At 53.6% G+C, this 18871-nt stretch overlaps 8 non-coding genes across 8 annotated transcripts; 7 read left to right on the plus strand and 1 right to left on the minus strand.

The window, feature by feature from the left end:
* Nucleotides 1-996: 996 nt before the first annotated feature.
* LOC149466774 (U6 spliceosomal RNA) lies at nucleotides 997-1103 on the minus strand. Its single transcript, XR_016312051.1, has one exon. It is a non-coding gene; the product is annotated as a U6 spliceosomal RNA (small nuclear RNA).
* Nucleotides 1104-11194: 10091 nt separating this feature from the next.
* Nucleotides 11195-11266, plus strand: TRNAQ-CUG (transfer RNA glutamine (anticodon CUG)). The gene has a single exon. It is a non-coding gene; the product is annotated as a tRNA-Gln (tRNA).
* Nucleotides 11267-11500: 234 nt separating this feature from the next.
* On the plus strand, nucleotides 11501-11572 carry TRNAD-GUC (transfer RNA aspartic acid (anticodon GUC)). The gene has a single exon. It is a non-coding gene; the product is annotated as a tRNA-Asp (tRNA).
* Nucleotides 11573-13338: 1766 nt separating this feature from the next.
* Nucleotides 13339-13410, plus strand: TRNAQ-CUG (transfer RNA glutamine (anticodon CUG)). Its single transcript has one exon. It is a non-coding gene; the product is annotated as a tRNA-Gln (tRNA).
* A 234-nt stretch (nucleotides 13411-13644) lies between these two features.
* TRNAD-GUC (transfer RNA aspartic acid (anticodon GUC)) lies at nucleotides 13645-13716 on the plus strand. Its single transcript has one exon. It is a non-coding gene; the product is annotated as a tRNA-Asp (tRNA).
* Nucleotides 13717-15481: 1765 nt separating this feature from the next.
* TRNAQ-CUG (transfer RNA glutamine (anticodon CUG)) lies at nucleotides 15482-15553 on the plus strand. The gene has a single exon. It is a non-coding gene; the product is annotated as a tRNA-Gln (tRNA).
* A 2071-nt stretch (nucleotides 15554-17624) lies between these two features.
* On the plus strand, nucleotides 17625-17696 carry TRNAQ-CUG (transfer RNA glutamine (anticodon CUG)). Its single transcript has one exon. It is a non-coding gene; the product is annotated as a tRNA-Gln (tRNA).
* Nucleotides 17697-17930: 234 nt separating this feature from the next.
* On the plus strand, nucleotides 17931-18002 carry TRNAD-GUC (transfer RNA aspartic acid (anticodon GUC)). The gene has a single exon. It is a non-coding gene; the product is annotated as a tRNA-Asp (tRNA).
* The last annotated feature ends 869 nt before the right edge of the window (nucleotides 18003-18871 follow it).

Here is an 18871-nt window from a genome sequence, read left to right on the forward strand (position 1 = left end):
GATCAATTGCTGTGCAACTGCCCTGTTGGATTTTCTCTGCTTGATCAGAGCTTCTGGCTTTAGCCGGCAACGCTGATCTGTGTATTCTGTTGGCGGGGAAGTCTTCTCGCTGTCAGAATACAATAACTTAGGAGGATTCCCCATCGAATGTGTGGATAGAGAATTAAGAATTGGGAATCAGGGAATCGAGAATCGGGAATCAATTTATACTCATAATGCCTAAGCATTTTCCTCCAATACAAAATTTTAAAAGCATCGATGTTTCAGCCCTTTCACTTCCATATATTACATCTGGGAAGACCAAAGCTTTGTAAATATGAACCTTTGCTGACAATGTGATATATCAGTTGTTCACTGTCTTTTTTTGATTTACCATAAATGTCTTTCTAGGATGTAAGCATATTTTAGTTTACTGACTACATTCGCCATCTGGATAACTTGGAACTCATGTAAATCTGTCACTTCCAGTTGCTGTATGTCCAGAGAGTTTATAGGACTAGCTGACATTTTAGTTAGTTTTATGTAATCAGCCTAACTTTTATACTTTCCACTGATACTCTGAACAGAAAGATTTTTTGAGAGGCAAATAGGTTGTTCACTTTGAAATTGAATTTTCTTATGAATGGGGTGGAGCTTTGCTAACTTCCATCATCCAATCGTGTGTAGCCACAAAGATATATATTTTTTTGGAGCAGATTATTTTGAACAAATATTTAAGCTATACAGAGATTTAGCTTGCTGGGCATTCAATGTTGCCACTGTTAATATCAATTATATCATGCAGAGGTCTGCTATAAATACTGCAGCCCACAGACTGTTCTCTGGACATGCAATGATGCCTGGAGTGATCATCGTCACATGTAGGCTCCTTCAGGGCCTTGATGATCAGAGCAGAGTCAGATGGCTCGATCTGGGCCTGTCTGTTCTAGATGGTCAGTTTAACAGTGATCCTCAAACCCTTCCAGTCACTGGTTGCCTTGGCAATGTCAGCATGAAAAAAATATGGAATACTGCACAAATTTGCATGCCATCCTTGTACAGGGGCTATGCTAATCTTCTCTGTATCATTAAATTTTTAGTAAATCTCCTGCTGAAGTGAGAACCACATACAGAACTCTCAAACAATAATTGCTCACGGGACTTTTTGTTTATGAGAGTTTTCATGTGTTAGGGACTGAGCTGCATCTATATCCATGGTACCGTGGCCTTTTGTATTGTTTATAGGACCAAACACAGTTTTTTTTTTTACTTTTCTTTGCATGTGGTTGTTTATTTCTTGCAAACTGAACTTTCACTGCATTCATTTGCAAAGTTAACAACCTAAATGTCTTTAATAAATCAGTCCATTTAAATTATTAACATTTTTAGCTATCAGAAGGAACAGAGACAGCACTAAAAAGTACTGTGGTTCAAAACCCTTTCCACGCTAACCAAAACCATAGAAATGTGTTGGCTGGAAAAGGAGTATAGCTAGAGATGTCAGGTGGCACTTTTATTTCCTGGATTAGCAATGTAGCTTCATACGGCAGCCCAACACCTACAGCCTACTCATTGGGCATGCAGTTGGCATAATCAAATCTGCCCATTGTGCAGGGAACTGTCCCTGGATGCAGTGAAGTTAAAGTGATTGTAAAGGCTCAAGGTTTTTTGCCTTCATGCATTCTCTGTGTGTGAATGGACATGCAGAGCAGAGGCTCGGGAGTGAGCCTAGTTGGGTACCCCCATAGCAAGCTGCTTGACCTGGGGGCACTCAGCAGGAGGGAGGGGCCAGGAGCACCATGGGGGACTCAAGAAAAGGAGAATCGGGGTTGCTCTGTGCAAAACTGTTACACAGTGCAGGTAAGTATAACATGTTTGTTATTTTTTTTAAATTGCCTGTAATATCACTTTAAACAAAGTTGCATTTATGCTAAACTAAGAAGTAGCAAAGTGATCTTAGTGAATAGCAGAAATGTTTGTATAGCAAAAGGAAAACAAAATAGCTAGACACAACTACAAATCTTTTGGTAATAGTAGAGTATTGTACCATGTTAGCCATTGATTAAGGTGGAAAATTTGGAGTTAGAGTGAAAAGCTTTATTAGCTATCTTAAGTTAGTCTTTAGGACTTTATACATTATGCAGACAATAAAGGGTATCACTTAAAGAGATATTAAAGGCAGATTTGTTTTTTGTTTAAAAATAACAAACATGTCATAGTTACCTGCTGTGTGCAGTGGTGTCAGAGCTCCCGGGTATGACCAGAGGTGTGTGACTGACGCAGGGAAACGCAGACTTCAGATATGTTATAAACAATGTAATTTATTAACACTAACCATACAAACATAAACGCAGTGCAATACTAAAACATAACACAGTGCAAACAAACCAACCAACCACCCACAGATAACAGTACATACAATGCAAGCGTCGTCAGGCAGGCCGGGTCAATATCAGTCGGGCAGGTAGGTACAGGGGGAGCAAGCGGAGAATGGTCGGGGTCACAGGCCAGGTTCAGCAGGTAGCGGGCAGCGTGGTACAGAGGGTCAGGCAGAGGAGAATGGTCAGACAAGCCAGGGATCAGAGCAGGGTCAGCAGAGAATCAGACAGGAACAGAGAGCAGGAACAGGATACAGGGCCCAAGAGAAACACAACACCAAGGCAGAGTCTGCAGGTCTGAATGTCCCTTAAATACACCAGTATAATTAGTTCCAGGTGTTTGACTGGCTGCAAGGTTGAGTCTCTGATTGCTGGGAGCACGCGCTGGCCAGCCCTGGTACTGCAGCTCATAAGGCAGCTGAGTCCCACTATTGCTGGCCAGTCCATTCCTGACAGGACCCCCCCCTCAAGGAGCGGCCTCAGGACGCTACAAACAGTCCTAGCTGGGCAAAATGTTCCACCGCCCGGGTCTGGTAACTGGCGGGATATCAAAGACTGGCACACCGGGCAGGACTCCGGGCAGCGGCACACCGGGCAGAGGCACATCGGGCAGGACTCCGGGCAGAGGCACATCGGGCTGGACTCCGGGCAGAGGCACATCGGGCTGGACTCCGGGCAGAGGCACATCGGGCTGGACTCCGGGCAGAGGCACATTGGGCTGGACTCCGGGCAGAGGCACATCGGGCTGGACTCCGGGCAGAGGCACATCGGGCTGGACTCCGGGCAGAGGCACATCGGGCTGGACTCCGGGCAGAGGCACTCCGGGCAGCGGCACACAGGGCAGAGGCACATCGGGCTGGACTCCGGGCAGAAGCACATCGGGCTGGACTCCAGGCAGAGGCACATCGGGCTGGACTCCGGGCAGAGGCACATCGGGCTGGACTCCGGGCAGAGGCACATCGGGCAGAGGCACACCGGGCAGGACTTCGGGCAGAGGCACATCGGGCAGGACTCCGGGCAGAGGCACATCGGATTACCAGGCGAAGCAGCAGGCAGCGGGCCACCAGGCAGAGCAGCAGGCACCGGGCCCCCAGGCGGGGCAGCAGGCACCGGGCCCCCAGGCGGGGCAGGAGGCAGCGGGCCCCCGGGCGGAGCAGCAGGCACCGGGCCCCCAGGCGGGGCGACAGGCATCGGGCCCCTGGGCGGGGCGACCGGCATCGGGTTCCCAGGCGGGGCGACCGGCATCGGGCCCCCAGGCGGGGTGACCGGCATCGGGCCCCCAGGCGGAGCGGCGGGCGCCGGGCCCCCAGGAGGGGCGACAGGCATCGGGCCCCCAGGCGGGGCGACAGGCATCGGGCTCCCAGGCGGGGCGACAGGCGTCGGGCACCCAGGCGGAGCGGCGGGCGCCGGGCCCCCAGGAGGGGCGACAGGCATCGGGCCCCCAGGCGGGGCGACAGGCATCGGGCCCCCAGGCGGAGCGGCGGGCACCGGACCCCCAGATGGAGCGACAGGTCTCGGGCCCCTAGGCGGAGCGGCGGGCGCCGGACCCCCAGGTGGAGCGACAGGTCTCGGGCCCTCAGGCGGAGCGGCGGGCGCCGGACCCCCAGGTGGAGCGACAGGTCTCGGGCCCTCAGGCGGAGCGGCGGGCGCCGGACCCCCAGGTGGAGCGACAGGTCTCGGGCGCTCAGGCGGAGCGGCGGGCGCCGGGCCCCCAGGCGGAGCGACAGGTCTCGGGCCCCCAGGCAGAGCGACAGGTCTCGGGCCCTCAGGCGGAGCAGCGGGCGCCGGAACCCCAGATGGAGCGACAGGTCTCGGGCCCTCAGGCGGAGCGGCGGGCGCCGGACCCCCAGGTGGAGTGACAGGTCTCGGGCCCTCAGGCGGAGCGGCGGGCGTCGGACCCCCAGGTGGAGCGACAGGTCTCGGGCCCTCAGGCGGAGCAGCGGGCGCCGGGCCCCCAGGCGGAGCGACAGGTCTCGGGCCCCCAGGCAGAGCGACAGGTCTCGGGCCCTCAGGCGGAGCGGCGGGCGCCGGACCCCCAGATGGAGCGACAGGTCTCGGGCCCTCAGGCGGAGCGGCGGGCGCCAGACCCCCAGGTGGAGCGACAGGTCTCGGGCCCTCAGGCGGAGCGGCGGGCGCCGGACCCCCAGGTGGAGCGACAGGTCTCGGGCCCTCAGGCGGAGCGACAGGTCTCGGGCCCTCAGGCGGAGCAGCGGGCGCCGGGCCCCCAGGCGGAGCGACAAGTCTCGGGCCCCCAGGCGGAGCGACAGGTCTCGGGCCCTCAGGCGGAGCGGCGGGCGCCGGACCCCCAGGCGGAGCAACAGGTCTTGGGCCCTCAGGCGGAGCGGCGGGCGCCGGACCCCCAGGCGGAGCGACAGGTCTCGGGCCCTCAGGCGGAGCGGCGGGTGCCGGACCCCCAGGTGGAGCGACAGGTCTCGGGCCCTCAGGCGGAGTGACAGGTTTCAGGCCCCCAGGCGGGGCGCCGCGCGCCGGACCCCCAGGCGGAGCGGCGGGCGCCGGACCCCAGGCGGAGCGACAGGTCTCGGGCCCCCAGGCGAAGCGGCGGGCACCGAGTCACCAGGCACGACAGTGGGCTCCGAGTCAACTGGCATGACCGCTGGCACTGGGTCAGACATTGGATTGTCTGGCTGGACAGCGGGCATCGGGTCACCAGGCATCAGGTCATTTGGCTCGACAGCGGGCACCGCGTCCTCTGGCAAGGCAGTGGGCTCCGAGTCAACTGGTATGACCGCGGGCACTGGGTCAGACATTGGATCGTCTGACTGGACAGCGGGCATCGGGTCACCAGGCATCAAGTCATTTGGCTCGACAGCGAGCACCGCGTCATCTGGCAAGGCAGTGGGCTCCGAGTCAACTGGCATGACCGCGGGCACTGGGGCAGACATTGAATCGTCTGGCTGGACAGCGGGCATCGGGTCACCAGGCATCAGGTCATTTGGCTCGACAGCGGGCACGCGTCATCTGGCAAGGCAGTGGGCTCCGAGTCAACAGGCACGACAGTGGGCACCGGGTCATCAGGTACCGGATTGTCTGGCTCGACAGCGGGCATCGGATCACCAGGTATGACAGCGGGCACTGGGTCACCAGGCATCAGGTCATTTGGCTTGCCAACGGGCACCGCGTCATCTGGCAAGGCAGTGGGCACCGGGTCACCAGGCATTGGATCGTCTGGCTCGACAGCGGGCATCGGGTCACCAGGTATGACAGCGGGCACTGGGTCACCAGGCATCAGGTCATTTGGCTTGCCAGCGGGCACCGCGTCATCTGGCAAGGCAGTGGGCACCGGGTCACCAGGCATTGGATCGTCTGGCTCGACAGCGGGCATCGGGTCACCAGGTATGACAGCGGGCACTGGGTCACCAGGCATCAGGTCATTTGGCTCGCCAGCGGGCACCACGTCATCTGGCAAGGCAGTGGGCACCGAGTCACCAGGTACGACAGCGGGCTCTGAGTCAATTGGCACGACAGCGGGCACCGGATCAGGTACCGGATCATCTGGATCAACAGCGGGCATCGAGTCAACTGGCCTAATAGGATCGTCAGGCTGGATCAGTTCATCATGCTGGGTAGAGGCATCAGGCTGAATGCCGGCGTCCGGCTGAGTAGAGGCTTCAGGCTGAGTAGAGGCTTCAGGCCGAATAGAGGCTTCAGGCCGAGTAGAGGCTTCAGGCCGAATAGAGGCTTCAGGCCGAGTAGAGGCATCAGGCCGAGTAGAGGCATCAGGCCGAGTAGAGGCTTCAGGCCGAGGAGAGGCATCAGGCTGCGTACAGGCATCAGGCTGAGTACAGGCATCAGGCTGAGTACAGGCATCAGGCTGAGTTGAGGATTCAGGCTGAGTAGAGGCTTCAGGCTGAACCACGGAAGGCAGGTTCACCGGTTTGGATACTGGCAGGATGGTATTGGTTGGAAAGAATTTTTCGCTTTTTTCTGGTTTTAACTACTGGAGCACTGCAAGTAAACGCAGGTCTGCAAACGAATGGAGCAGCTGGAGACAGAGAAGAACTGGAGGATGGAACAGGAGAGGGAGCAGTTGCTACAGAGGGCTTTTTTACAGGGTTAAAGGCAGGATAGGTGCAGCGAGTGGGAACAGGGTACTGACATGCGGTAGATAGCAGGGCAGGAGGAGCTGTTGGGAATGCAGGAATAGAGTTTTGAGGAAATAGATTAGAAGCAGGACTGGGTTTTTGTAAGCTGACTGAGGCTGGGTGCAACAAGTCTGTCCATGTCTGCAGTATGGGTTGAACAAAGCTGAGCTTACACAAAGCCTGTCTGACCAAAGACTGCCCTGCGTTTATACAATCTCTTAGTGTCTGTGGTGAACATGTGGAATAACGCTCCAGAAAGTAACCCACATCATCCTCTAATAACCACACCAGGGACTCTACCTGGTCTGCACTAAATGGTGGCAAAAATTCATCCCTGCATTCGGGGGTACCAGATGAAACCAACTCAGCACAAACCTCAATCAAAGGCTGCACCTCAGGGAACTCTGTGCCCTGATCTACTAGAACATGAGCGAGCCGTATACATTCTAGCAGTTCATCCCAGGTATACTCCTTCAGAGTTTGATAAGCATACTCCCTGTCATCAAACACTAGCAGATATAAATACGCAACCTCATCCAGATCCATCCTTCCCATCAACAAGCCAAGATGGCTTCCCTGTGCAGCCACTTCTGGTCAGGATTGGCCTTGGTGTAATGTCAGAGCTCCCGGGTATGACCAGAGGTGTGTGACTGACGCAGGGAAACGCAGACTTCAGATATGTTATAAACAATGTAATTTATTAACACTAACCATACAAACATAAACGCAGTGCAATACTAAAACATAACACAGTGCAAACAAACCAACCAACCACCCACAGATAACAGTACATACAATGCAAGCGTCGTCAGGCAGGCCGGGTCAATATCAGTCGGGCAGGTAGGTACAGGGGGAGCAAGCGGAGAATGGTCGGGGTCACAGGCCAGGTTCAGCAGGTAGCGGGCAGCGTGGTACAGAGGGTCAGGCAGAGGAGAATGGTCAGACAAGCCAGGGATCAGAGCAGGGTCAGCAGAGAATCAGACAGGAACAGAGAGCAGGAACAGGATACAGGGCCCAAGAGAAACACAACACCAAGGCAGAGTCTGCAGGTCTGAATGTCCCTTAAATACACCAGTATAAATAGTTCCAGGTGTTTGACTGGCTGCAAGGTTGAGTCTCTGATTGCTGGGAGCACCCGCTGGCCAGCCCTGGTACTGCAGCTCATAAGGCAGCTGAGTCCCACTATTGCTGGCCAGTCCATTCCTGACAAGTGGTATTGCCCTGCTCCTGGCTTGGCCCCTTCCTCCTTCCCACTGTCCCCATAGCAAGCAGCTTACTATGGGGGTACCCAAACAGGCTCACTCCCAAGCCGCTGCTCTGTGTGTACATTCACACACAGAGCAGGGACCGGCCATGCCCCTTGCTCTCTCCTCATTGGCTCACTGGCTGTGATTGACAGCAGGGAACCAATGGCTATCAGCCAATGAGGAGGGAGAGACCTGGGGGAGCTAAGGCTCTCGTACACATCGTTGGATTAAGATGGGATTCAGGTAAGTTTTACTGAGGAGACTGCTGCACACAGAAGGTTTTTTTTACCTTCATGTATACAATGCATGAAGGTAAAAACCTTGAGCCTTTACAACCACTGCAAACCACCACCTGCAAATGTTCTACATCTTTTGGTAAGTAAAGCAGTATATTTTTGGGATCTGTGTCTTTTGCTGTTTGCCTAGAGTCACGCTTATGTATGCAGCATTAATGCAAATTGTATGTTTGCTATTTCTTTTATTGCAATGTTCCATACAGTAACAAAAATACGTGAAAGTAAAAAATTACTTTAAGATAAACACATCACTAATAACTCAGAATGTATGCACACTACACATATGCCATACTTCCATATTAGCTATAAACTAGCCACTAGCCATAAACATTTCTCTAAAATAGGAATCTTTTAGCTCATTACCCTGTATATGGTAGAGTATATCTACTTAGTAAATATAAGATTTAATGAGCTGTCTTGTTATCTAACAGGTATGCCTTATTTCCTACAGCCTATAGTTCATATCTATCTGATAGAATTCTATGTTGCTTGACAACGTTGTTTGAACAATAATTCCACTCATGCATGTAGAATGTCTGTTCTCAGCAGATGGGATATTTACAATTATATATATGTTCACATGGAAATGTATGATGAGGATAGCCGTGTATAATTTATATTTAGATAATGGTTTAACATAGCATCTTTTTATTTTAAGATATCAAAGCAGAAAATAACATGTTTTGTTTTTACAATATATGTATCTACTGTATGTGCCACTATTTTTTCTCCTGCAGCCTTAATGTATTGCCGTATTTCCTTGTGCTACAAACAAGGCAGGAGGATGGAGACAATGCACTTGTATGGCTACAGAATTATTAAAAATGGGAAGTGTACAGAGCAAAAACCCTTTTCAGTAGAGCAGGGGAGTCAAACTGAATTTCATCATGGGCCACATCAGCATTATGGTTGCCCTCAAAGGGTCGATTGTATCTCGAGAATGGATGACCAGAGCACCCCTCCCCCCTTCCATCAGATGTTAAGAGACCTCTCACCAACAGAAGTCAAGAGTCCTCCACCCACCCTTACATCACAGTGCACCCACCTTACCTTGTGCTGCTGCAGGTAAGAAGCTGGGGGAGGAGCTGGGAAGTAGAAAGTGCAGATCTCGGTGGGACCTTCTTTGCCGAGCCGCCGTTGATTTGAGCCTGGTGACTTGACTTGTTTATTACTGGCGGAAAGGCCAGTGATAGCGGAAGCCACCCACAAGGTGGATGCCGTGCGAACGAGGCCCGTTGCAAGGGTGATGTCCAGCCGACTGCAAGGCAAACTGAGGAGGCCCACAGCTCTATTGAAAGAGAAGCTGTGCAGCCGCATGTACTTTGGCCAGGAGCAGGTGCTCTGCACCAACTGGTCCTCGTTAGAATAGTGATGAGTATCCCTGCCTCTCACGCGGGAGACAGGGGTTCGATTCCCTGATGGGGAGGCCGGCTTTTCTTTTCTACCCACCTACCCCCACACTCCTCTGCCTCCGCTCAGCTTAACTCCTTGGATGGTCTTTGAACGAGAAAACGCTCACATTCGCAGTACATGGCAATTACAGAAGTTCATCGGATGGCCACCCAGCTCGACACCAAGTGGCACGGCTTTCTGGACCAAGTCAAGCTTTCAACTTTGCAGGACCTGGCCGCTTCACACCATCTGTGGAATCTTCCGCTGGGGTGCGTACTTCTCCCACTTCCACGCCTCTTCCAAGTTCTCAACACCTTTCATCTCTACTTCTCCACAGTCATTGCCAGCAGCCCATTTTCGACCCACAGACCTTGATTTCCTCTTCTCCCATTGCTCGCTCTCGAGACTCTGCGCCTTTGCTTCCACCAGCTCTGGACCTCCTCCGTCATGTACACTTCCTGCACCCATGTCCTGAAAACACTACATCTGCTGGCACGCAGATTGAAAGGCGTAGGCGAGTGAGCCCAGTGTGCTCTTTAGCCGATCATTAATGCCCTCCTAAAAGCCCACCACCAGGCCAACATACAGCAGAGTATGCAGCAGATTCATTGCTTTGGCCTCGGGGAGGGTCTTTTTGACTCTCTCTACCCCCCCTCCCCGGTGTGCAACACGTTCTAGAGTTGGTCTCAGGTTACAATCTATTAAGATTCCAGTTTTTGCACGCTCAACCCTAATGGGAAGTCCTTGGGCCTCCTCCCCTTCTCTGATCATCTCCAGTCATCCCGTTTGCTAAGGCCTTCATAAGGAATTTGTCCCACGCAGAGCATTCCCTTTCCCCAGCTGGGGCCTGTCTTTGGTGCTGGAGGTTCCCTCTGGTTCCCAGTTTCACCCAGTGGCAACCTGTTTACTACTGAACCTCACGCTCCAAGCCGTCTTCCATATAGCTATTACTACGCTTCAAAGAGTCTTGGGAAAGAGCTTTGGGTGGTAACAAACCATAGCTGTGCTTTCTGCCTGATCGGGTGACTCTTCGCCCTGGTGCCTCATGGCACCTCGAAAGTTTCATCATCTTTTCCTGTTCATCAAGTCTCGATGTGACCTACCTCTTTCCGGATCGCTCTTTCAAAAAATCACCAGGCCCCTGATGAAGGAGATATCCCGAAGGGCTTGGGTTCAAGCAACCGAAAGTCCAAGCGCTAGAAAAAGTGTGCTCGTGATCCTTGCTGGAGTGGAAAAGGATCATGCAGCCTGTGCCACAACCATAGTCGCCTGGTGAGACAAAACAATGCAGAGAGCGTGAAAAAAAAAATCAAAAGGACTTGAGGTTCCGGGAAAAGAGCCATTGCCAGAAGAGGGGTGGCATCATCCTGGGCGGCCTTCCTGTAAGGGCTCGCCTGAAGCCACAGGCAAGGCACCCGCCTGGCCTCCTTATGCTTGACTGGCGCGTGGACCTGGCACTCCTCCCAAGGGTGGAATTTGCGAGAAGCGTTTTGCAAGAAGCCCTTACCACTAGATGAATCGATTGTTGTGACGCCCACCCCTGTCTTGCTGCTTGGGCCATCCCATGTCTACTTCTGCCATGAATGCCCCAGGAAAAGGAGGAAATGATTTGCTGTACTTTTAGCTTTCCCGGTACCTTCGCATGGGAAATTGCCGCCCCTTCATTGACCAAGAGATGGCGATCGACGGTGTAGGGAAAAGATTATAGGAGAGTGGGTCCTAGGGGGGTTAAGGGGGAGTGAGCGTTAGCTACAGGCATAGCGAGGCACAAGAAAAGCGAGAAAGATCCTCGTTCCAGGGGTTCCATGGTGTAACGGTCAGCACTCTGGACTCTGAATCCAGCGATCCGAGTTCAAATCTCGGTGGGACCTTCTTTGCCGAGCCGCCGTTGATTTGAGCCTGGCGACTTGACTTGTCTATTACTGGCGGAAAGGCCAGTGATAGCGGAAGCCGCCCACAAGGCGGATGCCGTGCGAACGAGGCCCGTTGCAAGGGTGATGTCCGGCCGACTGCAAGGCAAACTGAGGAGGCCCACAGCTCTATTGAAAGAGAAGCTGTGCAGCCGTATGTACTTTGGCCAGGAGCAGGTGCTCTGCACCAACTGGTCCTCGTTAGTATAGTGGTGAGTATCCCCGCCTGTCACGCGGGAGACCGGGGTTCGATTCCCCGACGGGGAGGCCGGCTTTTCTTTTCTACCCACCTACCCTCACACTCCTCTGCCTCCGCTCAGCTTAACTCCTTGGATGGTCTTTGAAGGAGAAAACGCTCACATTCGCAGCACATGGCAATTACAGAAGTTCATCGGATGGCCACCCAGCTCGACACCAAGTGGCACGGCTTTCTGGACCAAGTCAAGCTTTCAACTTCGCAGGACCTGGCCGCTTCACACCATCTGTGGAATCTTCCGCTGGGGTGCGTACTTCTCCCACTTCCACGCCTCTTCCAAGTTCTCAACACCTTTCATCTCTACTTCTCCACAGTCATTGCCAGCAGCCCATTTTCGACCCACAGACCTTGATTTCCTCTTCTCCCATTGCTCGCTCTCGAGACTCTGCGCCTTTGCTTCCACCAGCTCTGGACCTCCTCCGTCATGTACACTTCCTGCACCCATGTCCTGAAAACACTACATCTGCAGGCACGCAGATTGAAAGGCGTAGGCGAGTGAGCCCAGTGTGCTCTTTAGCCGATCATTAATGCCCTCCTAAAAGCCCACCACCAGGCCAACATACAGCAGAGTATGCAGCAGATTCATTGCTTTGGCCTCGGGGAGGGTCTTTTTGACTCTCTCTACCCCCCCTCCCCGGTGTGCAACACGTTCTAGAGTTGGTCTCCGGTTACAATCTATTAAGATTCCAGTTTTTGCACGCTCAACCCTAATGGGAAGTCCTTGGGCCTCCTCCCCTTCTCTGATCATCTCCAGTCATCCCGTTTGCTAAGGCCTTCATAAGGAATTTGTCCCACGCAGAGCATTCCCTTTCCCCAGCTGGGGCCTGTCTTTGGTGCTGGAGGTTCCCTCTGGTTCCCAGTTTCACCCAGTGGCAACCTGTTTACTACTGAACCTCACGCTCCAAGCCGTCTTCCATATAGCTATTAGTACGCTTCAAAGAGTCTTGGGAAAGAGCTTTGGGCGGTAACAAACCATAGCTGTGCTTTCTGCCTGATCGGGTGACTCTTCGCCCTGGTGCCTCATGGCACCTCGAAAGTTTCATCATCTTTTCCTGTTCATCAAGTCTCGATGTGACCTACCTCTTTCCGGATCGCTCTTTCGAAAAATCACCAGGCCCCTGATGAAGGAGATATCCCGAAGGGCTTGGGTTCAAGCAACCGAAAGTCCAAGCGCTAGAAAAAGTGTGCTCGTGATCCTTGCTGGAGTGGAAAAGGATCATGCAGCCTGTGCCACAACCATAGTCGCCTGGTGAGACAAAACAATGCAGAGAGCGTGAAAAAAAAAATCAAAAGGACTTGAGGTTCCGGGAAAAGAGCCATTGCCAGAAGAGGGGTGGCATCATCCTGGGCGGCCTTCCTGTAAGGGCTCGCCTGAAGCCACAGGCAAGGCACCCGCCTGGCCTCCTTATGCTTGACTGGCGCGTGGACCTGGCACTCCTCCCAAGGGTGGAATTTGCGAGAAGCGTTTTGCAAGAAGCCCTTACCACTAGATGAATCGATTGTTGTGACGCCCACCCCTGTCTTGCTGCTTGGGCCATCCCATGTCTACTTCTGCCATGAATGCCCCAGGAAAAGGAGGAAATGATTTGCTGTACTTTTAGCTTTCCCGGTACCTTCGCATGGGAAATTGCCGCCCCTTCATTGACCAAGAGATGGCGATCGACGGTGTAGGGAAAAGATTATAGGAGAGTCGGTCCTAGGGGGGGTTAAGGGGGAGTGAGCGTTAGCTACAGGCATAGCGAGGCACAAGAAAAGCGAGAAAGATCCTCGTTCCAGGGGTTCCATGGTGTAACGGTCAGCACTCTGGACTCTGAATCCAGCGATCCGAGTTCAAATCTCGGTGGGACCTTCTTTGCCGAGCCGCCGTTGATTTGAGCCTGGCGACTTGACTTGTCTATTACTGGCGGAAAGGCCAGTGATAGCGGAAGCCGCCCACAAGGCGGATGCCGTGCGAACGAGGCCCGTTGCAAGGGTGATGTCCGGCCGACTGCAAGGCAAACTGAGGAGGCCCACAGCTCTATTGAAAGAGAAGCTGTGCAGCTGTATGTACTTTGGCCAGGAGCAGGTGCTCTGCACCAACTGGTCCTCGTTAGTATAGTGGTGAGTATCCCCGCCTGTCACGCGGGAGACCGGGGTTCGATTCCCCGACGGGGAGGCCAGCTTTTCTTTTCTACCCACCTACCCCCACACTCCTCTGCCTCCGCTCAGCTTAACTCCTTGGATGGTCTTTGAAGGAGAAAACGCTCACATTCGCAGCACATGGCAATTACAGAAGTTCATCGGATGGCCACCCAGCTCGACACCAAGTGGCACGGCTTTCTGGACCAAGTCAAGCTTTCAACTTCGCAGGACCTGGCCGCTTCACACCATCTGTGGAATCTTCCGCTGGGGTGCGTACTTCTCCCACTTCCACGCCTCTTCCAAGTTCTCAACACCTTTCATCTCTACTTCTCCACAGTCATTGCCAGCAGCCCATTTTCGACCCACAGACCTTGATTTCCTCTTCTCCCATTGCTCGCTCTCGAGACTCTGCGCCTTTGCTTCCACCAGCTCTGGACCTCCTCCGTCATGTACACTTCCTGCACCCATGTCCTGAAAACACTACATCTGCAGGCACGCAGATTGAAAGGCGTAGGCGAGTGAGCCCAGTGTGCTCTTTAGCCGATCATTAATGCCCTCCTAAAAGCCCACCACCAGGCCAACATACAGCAGAGTATGCAGCAGATTCATTGCTTTGGCCTCGGGGAGGGTCTTTTTGACTCTCTCTACCCCCCCTCCCCGGTGTGCAACACGTTCTAGAGTTGGTCTCCGGTTACAATCTATTAAGATTCCAGTTTTTGCACGCTCAACCCTAATGGGAAGTCCTTGGGCCTCCTCCCCTTCTCTGATCATCTCCAGTCATCCCGTTTGCTAAGGCCTTCATAAGGAATTTGTCCCACGCAGAGCATTCCCTTTCCCCAGCTGGGGCCTGTCTTTGGTGCTGGAGGTTCCCTCTGGTTCCCAGTTTCACCCAGTGGCAACCTGTTTACTACTGAACCTCACGCTCCAAGCCGTCTTCCATATAGCTATTAGTACGCTTCAAAGAGTCTTGGGAAAGAGCTTTGGGCGGTAACAAACCATAGCTGTGCTTTCTGCCTGATCGGGTGACTCTTCGCCCTGGTGCCTCATGGCACCTCGAAAGTTTCATCATCTTTTCCTGTTCATCAAGTCTCGATGTGACCTACCTCTTTCCGGATCGCTCTTTCGAAAAATCACCAGGCCCCTGATGAAGGAGATATCCCGAAGGGCTTGGGTTCAAGCAACCGAAAGTCCAAGCGCTAGAAAAAGTGTGCTCGTGATCCTTGCTGGAGTGGAAAAGGATCATGCAGCCTGTGCCACAACCATAGTCGCCTGGTGAGACAAAACAATGCAGAGAGCGTGAAAAAAAAAATCAAAAGGACTTGAGGTTCCGGGAAAAGAGCCATTGCCAGAAGAGGGGTGGCATCATCCTGGGCGGCCTTCCTGTAAGGGCTCGCCTGAAGCCACAGGCAAGGCACCCGCCTGGCCTCCTTATGCTTGACTGGCGCGTGGACCTGGCACTCCTCCCAAGGGTGGAATTTGCGAGAAGCGTTTTGCAAGAAGCCCTTACCACTAGATGAATCGATTGTTGTGACGCCCACCCCTGTCTTGCTGCTTGGGCCATCCCATGTCTACTTCTGCCATGAATGCCCCAGGAAAAGGAGGAAATGATTTGCTGTACTTTTAGCTTTCCCGGTACCTTCGCATGGGAAATTGCCGCCCCTTCATTGACCAAGAGATGGCGATCGACGGTGTAGGGAAAAGATTATAGGAGAGTGGGTCCTAGGGGGGTTAAGGGGGAGTGAGCGTTAGCTACAGGCATAGCGAGGCACAAGAAAAGCGAGAAAGATCCTTGTTCCAGGGGTTCCATGGTGTAACGGTCAGCACTCTGGACTCTGAATCCAGCGATCCGAGTTCAAATCTCGGTGGGACCTTCTTTGCCGAGCCGCCGTTGATTTGAGCCTGGTGACTTGACTTGTCTATTACTGGCGGAAAGGCCAGTGATAGCGGAAGCCGCCCACAAGGCGGATGCCGTGCGAACGAGGCCCGTTGCAAGGGTGATGTCCGGCCGACTGCAAGGCAAACTGAGGAGGCCCACAGCTCTATTGAAAGAGAAGCTGTGCAGCCGTATGTACTTTGGCCAGGAGCAGGTGCTCTGCACCAACTGGTCCTCGTTAGTATAGTGGTGAGTATCCCCGCCTGTCACACGGGAGACCGGGGTTCGATTCCCCGACGGGGAGGCCGGCTTTTCTTTTCTACCCACCTACCCCCACACTCCTCTGCCTCCGCTCAGCTTAACTCCTTGGATGGTCTTTGAAGGAGAAAACGCTCACATTCGCAGCACATGGCAATTACAGAAGTTCATCGGATGGCCACCCAGCTCGACACCAAGTGGCACGGCTTTCTGGACCAAGTCAAGCTTTCAACTTCGCAGGACCTGGCCGCTTCACACCATCTGTGGAATCTTCCGCTGGGGTGCGTACTTCTCCCACTTCCACGCCTCTTCCAAGTTCTCAACACCTTTCATCTCTACTTCTCCACAGTCATTGCCAGCAGCCCATTTTCGACCCACAGACCTTGATTTCCTCTTCTCCCATTGCTCGCTCTCGAGACTCTGCGCCTTTGCTTCCACCAGCTCTGGACCTCCTCCGTCATGTACACTTCCTGCACCCATGTCCTGAAAACACTACATCTGCAGGCACGCAGATTGAAAGGCGTAGGCGAGTGAGCCCAGTGTGCTCTTTAGCCGATCATTAATGCCCTCCTAAAAGCCCACCACCAGGCCAACATACAGCAGAGTATGCAGCAGATTCATTGCTTTGGCCTCGGGGAGGGTCTTTTTGACTCTCTCTACCCCCCCTCCCCGGTGTGCAACACGTTCTAGAGTTGGTCTCCGGTTACAATCTATTAAGATTCCAGTTTTTGCACGCTCAACCCTAATGGGAAGACCTTGGGCCTCCTCCCCTTCTCTGATCATCTCCAGTCATCCCGTTTGCTAAGGCCTTCATAAGGAATTTGTCCCACGCAGAGCATTCCCTTTCCCCAGCTGGGGCCTGTCTTTGGTGCTGGAGGTTCCCTCTGGTTCCCAGTTTCACCCAGTGGCAACCTGTTTACTACTGAACCTCACGCTCCAAGCCGTCTTCCATATAGCTATTACTACGCTTCAAAGAGTCTTGGGAAAGAGCTTTGGGCGGTAACAAACCATAGCTGTGCTTTCTGCCTGATCGGGTGACTCTTCGCCCTGGTGCCTCATGGCACCTCGAAAGTTTCATCATCTTTTCCTGTTCATCAAGTCTCGATGTGACCTACCTCTTTCCGGATCGCTCTTTCGAAAAATCACCAGGCCCCTGATGAAGGAGATATCCCGAAGGGCTTGGGTTCAAGCAACCGAAAGTCCAAGCGCTAGAAAAAGTGTGCTCGTGATCCTTGCTGGAGTGGAAAAGGATCATGCAGCCTGTGCCACAACCATAGTCGCCTGGTGAGACAAACCAATGCAGAGAGCGTGAAAAAAAAAATCAAAAGGACTTGAGGTTCCGGGAAAAGAGCCATTGCCAGAAGAGGGGTGGCATCATCCTGGGCGGCCTTCCTGTAAGGGCTCGCCTGAAGCCACAGGCAAGGCACCCGCCTGGCCTCCTTATGCTTGACTGGCGCGTGGACCTGGCACTCCTCCCAAGGGTGGAATTTGCGAGAAGCGTTTTGCAAGAAGCCCTTACCACTAGATGAATCGATTGTTGTGACGCCCACCCCTGTCTTGCTGCTTGGGCCATCCCATGTCTACTTCTGCCATGAATGCCCCAGGAAAAGGAGGAAATGATTTGCTGTACTTTTAGCTTTCCCGGTACCTTCGCATGGGAAATTGCCGCCCCTTCATTGACCAAGAGATGGCGATCGACGGTGTAGGGAAAAGATTATAGGAGAGTCGGTCCTAGGGGGGTTAAGGGGGAGTGAGCGTTAGCTACAGGCATAGCGAGGCACAAGAAAAGCGAGAAAGATCCTCGTTCCAGGGGTTCCATGGTGTAACGGTCAGCACTCTGGACTCTGAATCCAGCGATCCGAGTTCAAATCTCGGTGGGACCTTCTTTGCCGAGCCGCCGTTGATTTGAGCCTGGCGACTTGACTTGTCTATTACTGGCGGAAAGGCCAGTGATAGCGGAAGCCGCCCACAAGGCGGATGCCGTGCAAACGAGGCCCGTTGCAAGGGTGATGTCCGGCCGACTGCAAGGCAAACTGAGGAGGCCCACAGCTCTATTGAAAGAGAAGCTGTGCAGCCGTATGTACTTTGGCCAGGAGCAGGTGCTCTGCACCAACTGGTCCTCGTTAGTATAGTGGTGAGTATCCCCGCCTGTCACGCGGGAGACCGGGGTTCGATTCCCCGACGGGGAGGCCGGCTTTTCTTTTCTACCCACCTACCCCCACACTCCTCTGCCTCCGCTCAGCTTAACTCCTTGGATGGTCTTTGAACGAGAAAACGCTCACATTCGCAGCACATGGCAATTACAGAAGTTCATCGGATGGCCACCCAGCTCGACACCAAGTGGCACGGCTTTCTGGACCAAGTCAAGCTTTCAACTTCGCAGGACCTGGCCGCTTCACACCATCTGTGGAATCTTCCGCTGGGGTGCGTACTTCTCCCACTTCCACGCCTCTTCCAAGTTCTCAACACCTTTCATCTCTACTTCTCCACAGTCATTGCCAGCAGCCCATTTTCAACCCACAGACCTTGATTTCCTCTTCTCCCATTGCTCGCTCTCGAGACTCTGCGCCTTTGCTTCCACCAGCTCTGGACCTCCTCCGTCATGTACACTTCCTGCACCCATGTCCTGAAAACACTACATCTGCAGGCACGCAGATTGAAAGGCGTAGGCGAGTGAGCCCAGTGTGCTCTTTAGCCGATCATTAATGCCCTCCTAAAAGCCCACCACCAGGCCAACATACAGCAGAGTATGCAGCAGATTCATTGCTTTGGCCTCGGGGAGGGTCTTTTTGACTCTCTCTACCCCCCCTCCCCGGTGTGCAACACGTTCTAGAGTTGGTCTCCGGTTACAATCTATTAAGATTCCAGTTTTTGCACGCTCAACCCTAATGGGAAGTCCTTGGGCCTCCTCCCCTTCTCTGATCATCTCCAGTCATCCCGTTTGCTAAGGCCTTCATAAGGAATTTGTCCCACGCAGAGCATTCCCTTTCCCCAGCTGGGGCCTGTCTTTGGTGCTGGAGGTTCCCTCTGGTTCCCAGTTTCACCCAGTGGCAACCTG

The sequence above is a fragment of the Staurois parvus genome, unplaced genomic scaffold, assembly GCF_062004578.1.
Source record: "Staurois parvus isolate SC_StPar_1 unplaced genomic scaffold, SC_StPar_1.0 ptg000126l, whole genome shotgun sequence".
NCBI lineage: Eukaryota > Metazoa > Chordata > Amphibia > Anura > Ranidae > Staurois > Staurois parvus.